This window comes from Oryzias melastigma, linkage group LG23 (genome assembly GCF_002922805.2).
Source record: "Oryzias melastigma strain HK-1 linkage group LG23, ASM292280v2, whole genome shotgun sequence".
Classification (NCBI taxonomy): Eukaryota; Metazoa; Chordata; class Actinopteri; order Beloniformes; family Adrianichthyidae; genus Oryzias; species Oryzias melastigma.
Window position 1 is genome coordinate 8,552,538 of NC_050534.1, and position 7,395 is coordinate 8,559,932.

General features: G+C 39.9%; 1 protein-coding gene across 4 annotated transcripts in view; it reads right to left on the reverse strand.

The window, feature by feature from the left end:
* Positions 1-5,815, reverse strand: part of cald1a (caldesmon 1a) — a 76,307-nt gene extending 70,492 nt beyond the window's left edge. The window contains exon 1 of one of the 4 annotated variants that reach the window (XM_024290970.2): positions 5,495-5,815. The gene's annotated coding sequence lies outside the window, so the exon portion shown is untranslated. Of the gene's footprint in view, positions 1-5,296; positions 5,439-5,494 lie in introns of those variants that run through there. The other 3 variants (XM_024290979.2, XM_024290988.2, XM_024291004.2) reach the window with 3 other exon arrangements.
* Positions 5,816-7,395: the final 1,580 nt, after the last annotated feature.

Below are 7,395 nucleotides of genomic sequence, written 5' to 3' on the forward strand. Positions count from 1 at the left end.
GGGGGGGGGGTTCGGACATAGCTACACTTTCTCCTTGAAGCTAGCTTCGAGAGCCCTCACCTCCAGCTCGTGTACAGTTGTACAGACACCGGCTGTCTGTGTTTTGAGCCAGTTCAGCTATGCCTAACAAGGCTGGCTCTAGGATGATGTCATGAAATGGCAAAAGGTGGTGCCTCATAGATGAAGTTGTTTTACTTCTGGATATGAGACGGGTTCACAAAAACAACTCATATTTCATAAATAGTTTTTTAGTGTTCAAAGGTAATATATGATCATATATATGGATATAGTTTACTCTGTAAAGCATGTCATGGCCCCTTTGATGAAATCTACTGATGTTCCTATCCTTTTCTTTGAACTATTGTTGGATCATACTATTTCAATATGTATGCTATACATGTAACTATGCTAAATGAAAAGTTTTTAAAAGATAAACTAGTTCCGAGATGTTTTCCACTGCACGCTTAAAAAAGGCTTGAAAATAAACAGAAAAAAAAATCTTAACAACAAGCTGTCACTTCACGTTCTTTTTAAATGCTTTATTTCAGAATTTGACTTATATATAGTTGCATCATAAAACTTTGTCTGGATGAACCTTGAAAAAATGCGTTTTTGCCTATCACACAAAATAATTGAAATAAGCAATTTAAGCAGAAAAGGCTGCAGTTGAAATACTCATGATAAATCAATGATTAGCCCTTAAAAAGTCTCAAGATTTGTGTTACATAAAACTAAAATGAAGACAACAGTCATGCAGCGAATGAGTTAAACTTCCATGTCCAAGCCAGCGTCGGCTCGTTCATCCAAAGTCACCATATTACACAACTTAGTGTGCGGTTCTGGACGCAGTACATTTAAATTACATGCTATCGTATTCAAAGGCGAGTTAGGGGGAACTGCGAGTATGCTGTTGGCCTCTCGTCTGGGCCCCCAATCCCATGAGCCTTAGCTGCACGTCAATCACAATTACTCCAAATGGGCTGAACCTCCTCCTCTTCCTGCTGCTTTTGTCCATGAAGACACAAACTAGCTTCTTCTTCATCGAAAAAAGTAGCTGATCATAACACATGGGATACATAAAAACCCAAAAAGTCTTGTGGTTTTACAGGTCTGGTGGGATCACCACCAAAGCCTACAATAAAGAAGTTTGCATCAAATGAAACCCCCCCAAAAAAGTAGTTGACATAGTTTCACTGGTATGTTATGGAAAGAAACCAGAAAATAGTTCTGGCACCTGCTGTGCAGAAACAATGTGTGTTTAGACTGACATGTCAGTGTGTGATTGCTGGGAAATGAACCACATTTGGAAAACTTTAACATCAAACACAGTATAGGTACAAATCGCTTTAAAAAAACAGAATAGTCAGATCACTTGAGTTAGACCACTGCCTCTGCCAGTTTTCCATTCCACTGAAATTTAGTTGGCCACTCGATTGCCTGTCTCTACTTAGTGGTGCTACGAAAAAAAGGAGAATAAGACAAACTGCATCTGTCGGAAACTCTGCATTTTTGCTTTGGAACTTGATATTTTGGTGGATTATGGGTTATCTAGCGTCAAAATAGAGGGGAAAAAATGCATACTCTGTCATTTATTTAATTTTGTTGTGATAACATTATGGCAAAATAATGATCTGATATCTTGCTTGAATCCCAGAGAAATATGGAACGGAAAAACAAACAAAAAAAAAATTGGGAGAAAATGAGCTAAAAGCCTTCACCGCACAGCGCAGTCCAGAGCCAGACTCCGGAAATGCATGGCAGTGTTCTCTACATCCTGCCCGCCCAGTCCTAAACCCCGGCTCCCATCTCACACCGCCAAACCCCTCTTATCGCTCTTTGCAATTACCTCCAGATTCCTCTGCATGCCCATCAAATCTAGGCCAATTTTCAACCCCCCCCTTTCAAAACGCAAAGAAATATGTGCATTTCTGTCCAGAAATAGGACTTTAGCAAGTCTTAACATGCATGCTAAGACTGAAAAACAACTAATAGAGGGTTAGCGCTGCAGCTGGCAGGGAGCACTTGTGAAAAATGTGCAAATTACTGTTTACACAAAGCAGATAATATCACAGAAAAAAATTATAAAGAGTTTATCAACTTTAATTCCATGTATTACACCATCTTCTGCAGACAGTTTTTTTTTTGCATATGTAAATGTAAAATATACATCGCGAGTGAAAAAGAAAATAAATTAAACATTTCAATGCACATGAAATAAATTGGTTTGTGGTGTCAAATCTTTTTATGATTTTAATTACTTAAGAGAAAAAATAAGCCTAAAGATATTAAAACATCCAAATTACAACACATGTCACTTTTTAGTACAGGAGTATACTTCCCAATAAGTCAAACTACTATTATCATCGATCCAAAAGTTGAGCTTGCTAATCCACTGAAAAGCTAAACGCTTAGTTTACCGTTTACGTCAGAGATTAACCGATAATTTAGTCTAACGACTTGATTACTTCTGCAAACTCTCCTCCTCCTTTTGATGTAGAGTTTAAAAACAGGTTTATATCATGAAGAATGTATTTAATTAAAAAAACAGAAAACACAAAGTACCTAAAGGTGATAACATGACGAAGACACTTCTAAAACTAAAAATCCTTTTAGATGTCAAAGTTTTAACCCTCTACAAACCCGTGCCGATCATCTCTTGATTTATTATAACAGTGTTTACTGTGGTCTTTAAATTATGATTATTCAGCTTTTAAAGTATCAAAGAAAATCAAAGAAACATGTTGTTTTCAAGGACATAGTTTCTGCTGAGCGGCAGTAGTACATTAGAAATTTGCCTCCGAGCCGTGGTTGGCACAAAGCAACTCTGCCCATGTTAAAATAACCTGGAACCTCTCTTTTTAACCTTAGAGTTGGGTTTTAGGTTGCTTTTAGTTGAGGGTTTAGTGTGTACAAACACAAAAAACACTATTTTCATCAGAGTGGACCTTTAACACCAGACAGCAACTCCTATGACACACGTTCTTTGACACACCGTAACTCTTCGACGTTTACGCTTTCAACTAGGGCTGCCACGATTATTCGATTAGTCGTGACTTCGTCGACTATTAAAATAGTCGACAACTATTTTGGTCGTCGAAGCGTCGTTTTTTTGTTTATTTTTTCCTTGTTTTGATCTCAAAACTACGATGTGCGCTTTCTAATGCCGGGTCTTCCGTTTTCTTCACACATGCACAGTGGTGCTAAGCCAGTTAGCAGTGATGTTACAGGGTAGGCTGGAGTATCAACAACAATACAACAACATGCTAATGAAACTCGAAAATGTGGGAAACATAAGAAAAATAAAAGAGGAAAATTGTCCAATGTCATTTCTTTAAGGCAGAACTTGTGTTCCATGAGATCGCTATGGCGGTGCATGTAGATGAAGCATGTTGTGACCAAGTTTGATCACGTTGAACAGAGAGCTTCGTCTAGCTATGCTAACATCGGCGCTAACACAGCTAGCTCTGCCGCGGCAGATATCCGGGTTTAAATGGATCCTGTTCGGCTGGCATTAATGCGCTGTTTGGAGATAATCCATCAGATCTGCAGCAGATCCGTGTCTACGGCGCTTCTGTCTGCATAGTGAACGTTTCATAATGCGCTCTTCTAACCAAACTCCGCAAGGGCGGCGTGAGTTATGACAAAGACACAACAAATAACAAACACCAAGACACAACGGCAGAAGCCGTAGCACAATGACAAAAGCCAAAGCACAGCGACAAAAGCCAAAGGACGCCAAAAGCCAAAGCACGACAACAAAAGCCGAAGCACGACGACAAAATCCAAATCACCACGACAAAATCAGAAGCATGAGGACAAAATCCAAATCACCACGACAAAATCAGAGGCATGAGGACAAAAGCCGAAGCACAGTGACAAAAGTCAAAGCACAAGACAAAATACGAAGCACAACAACAAAATCTGAAGCACAACGACAAAATCCGAAGCACAACGACAAAATCCGAAGCACGACGACGAAATCCGAAGCACGACGACGAAATCCGAAGCACGACGACGAAATCCAAAGCAAGACAACAAAAGCTGAAGCACAACAACAAAAGCCACAATACAGCAGAAGTGATTCACAATGAAAATGAATAAATGACACTTTCAATCTGTTGGTACGTCAATAGTTTGAAACTTTGAGCATTAACCTGAGAGAGGATGCATAAAAATAAAACTGGGGAGATCTTCCGTTATTCTGTCAGCTAAGTGTTGCATTCTTTTAATATCGCCTTGATTTGAAATAAGACAATGTTTGCTTGGCAGCCAATCTCCCGGCGGGCCAGTATAGCGACCTCCACCGCCCAGGAACCAGCAGCTTGTGCGGCGGCGTATGCTAGCTCAGCTGACCCTGGGTGATCTTCCTGACCTCGGGCTCCTGCTTGTCCAGTGTGAACATCAGGGGCTAAAAGCACATTCAAGAATGTGCATCACATGTCGGATGTGAACGTATTATCAAAACTGTAAGGACACTTTTTTATATTGCAGATCAGATACTTCTGCAATTGTTTATTATATTAAAAAAATCAGTAGCCACCAGTGAAAAATACCATATCATGTAAATTTAGCCATGGATTAAATTAATCATTGATGTTGATGTGAAGGTTCTAGTTTGCTTTGAGAAAGGAACCACATATTTCAGAGACTTTAATCATCTGTCATAAGTCAGTCCGGGTGGTGATTCGAGATTTTGCCCAAAAGTTCAGAAAGTTAAAACTTCTGCAGCAGAATTCCCTTTGCCTCGCTCCCCCCATCAGGGACAACATCAAAAGACCACCACAACTCAACCACAATGAAGGTGGAGGAGACCATTTGCCTCGGAGGGGGGGAGTGATAGGATTCAGAAGAATGTGATATCTGGAAACTTTAACTTTTTTTTCTTTGGTAGCTTTGTTTGCAGCAGAATCTGGATGTGATAAAGTTTCAGACACAATTCGGTTTGATTTCTGTGGTCAGTGATTGGGTCCCTCAGGCCAAGTCTGGAGTCTTTCTACATGTCAAAGTTCAACAGGTTGAATTCGGCGGTTCAAAGATGAAAAGATTTTTTTTTTTTTTATCTGAGTCTGCAAAAGTTGGGACCCCCCCAAAATACTCCCTTCCTGCTAGCAAAGCCGATCCCGGATATCAATAGTCGGACACTGAGTTCGGATGAGGTATGGAGACACCCCTGTCGCCCCTACAGACTGATTAACTTCGCCCTGCTTTTCTTTGTGCGCAGTTAGAAACTTTTAAAATGGCAGCGCTGTCGTCTGAAAGACTTCCCTTGAGCCCTAAAGTCATAGTTTTTGCTTACCCTGTTGGGAAACTGTTTGGGAGAAAAGCTCACAAAAGAGGGAGCGGCTCACAGCCAAGGTTTTCCGAAAAGCAGAATCAGCAGACAAACAGACAGAAACCGGCTGTAAGCTAGCATCATCATTTTCCCGCCGCTTCTTCTTTTGTTTTTGTCAATACTTATAAAGTTTTGGGACGCTTCATGGGTGTCTGCGCTTACCTGTGGAGCCTAGAAGGACGAAAGTAGAGCCGAACGGTCGAGTGAGAGGAAAGGAAAGGAGGGGAGAGGCGGCCAGGCTGCTGTCGGTCCTCCGCGGGGCTCGGTGATGAAAGCAGACTGAAAACCCGTTCTGGCTCCTCCCTGCCGGACTTCACTTCCACGGCTGAGTCTGCTGTTTCACAGCCAGGCAGCTGCGGACTCCCCACCCTCAAAGTAGTCTGTAAAGTCCCGGGTGAAAACGTCAATTTACCGCGCGAGGGCCCCGGGCTAAACTCCTAACGACGCACGCGGGTGATAAGCCCGCTCTAAGGTCATCCTTCCGCGGGTCTCTGAAGTCAGAACTAGAATCGGATTGTTTTCCTTTATATATATATAAAATGAACAAAAATGCAAAAAAAGGGGGAAAACACATCATTCATAGATAGATGGAAATAATTAATGTTAAACTCAGGGGCGTAGCTACAGGGGGGCTAGGGGTGGCAGCTGCCCACCAGCGAAAAGCTATGCCCTACATTTTCCCTGAATATTTTAGTCAATATTAGTACAAATCTTTGTCAAAAATTAGGAAATCATCAATAAAGCTTTTTAACAGCAAAAGCAATGTTTATTAATGAAATCTTGAGCCGCTTAAAGTATTTGTTTCAAATATTCAATTGTTCGAAGTACATATTTTTGATCCTTTCATTTGTTGTCCACTCTGCTCTTAATTTGCATCCTTTCACCTCCGCCACTGTTAAACAAACAGCTGTACATTCTATTTATATTGTATTTTTTATTTTACAACATATATGATGATCCCATGATGCACTCCTCCTTTATCTAAAGACAGCTAGGAAAGGAGGGAAAATAAATAATCCAAACAGAATTGCCGATGAGTAAGCGATCTGTGAGTTGTACTTCTTTGTCTAACGCGGTAACAGTTGGTACGGGCCATCTGGGCCCCCGCAGCTCTGATCAGCATAACGAGGATATGGAAAATGAATAAAGTGATGTTACGAGTGTCCTTAATACAAGCTACACTCCTGATTGGGCTTCATGTATCCGGTAATCCCACCCTAAATAGATCGATCAAATATACAACAGTGTTAAGTACTGATCTGTTTCTTGCAGTTATTTTGTCAGAAATGTTTTCCTACAGATACAGAAGGTGACCAACACAATAGGTACAGTGTTCTACATTTTGCTCTGAAAGCAGCAGACACTGCTCTTCTTTGTGTTCTGCTTTAAAGCAGTGATGCTCAGAACAAAGGCCAAACGTAAGAGCATTAGACCACTGGTGCAGAAAAGAGAGGAGGGGAATTTTTTAAGGTAAACCAAAGTATTTATTGCTTGTTTGCATGTGTAAATTATGGATTGTGTCATGGGAATATTCTCCTTAAAATTTTGTTATAAAGACGTGTGCATGTCGACAGGATGAATGTCAAACCTTCAAATATGTTCTTGTTGTGCATATATATACCTAAATGTTAGATTAGATTATACATGGTTTATTTGAAGCAATCAAGAAAGAATAATGCATGTGCAATACAATCAATCAACAGAGGATTATATTCACAAAGACACGTCAAACATAGGATAACTAGGCATCAAATGACAGATTACTTGAAATACATTCATTTAGATATGTACATGTAAATGTATAATTATTTATTAATTTAACTTCAATATTTTTTAATATCTTTCATTTTTATTTTGTGTTCTTGGATCTACTTTTTAATTAAATTAACAAATACTGCTGTACAGTATACATTTTTACTAATACTGTATGTTCAACATACTGTGGGGACGTGCTAATATTGTGTATATGCAAACCCTTGACACCTATTAATGCAAAAATGCATCAAACCACTTCGGCATTTTTAGCTACCATTTACGTAAAAGCAAAGAAGTGAGATGTTTTT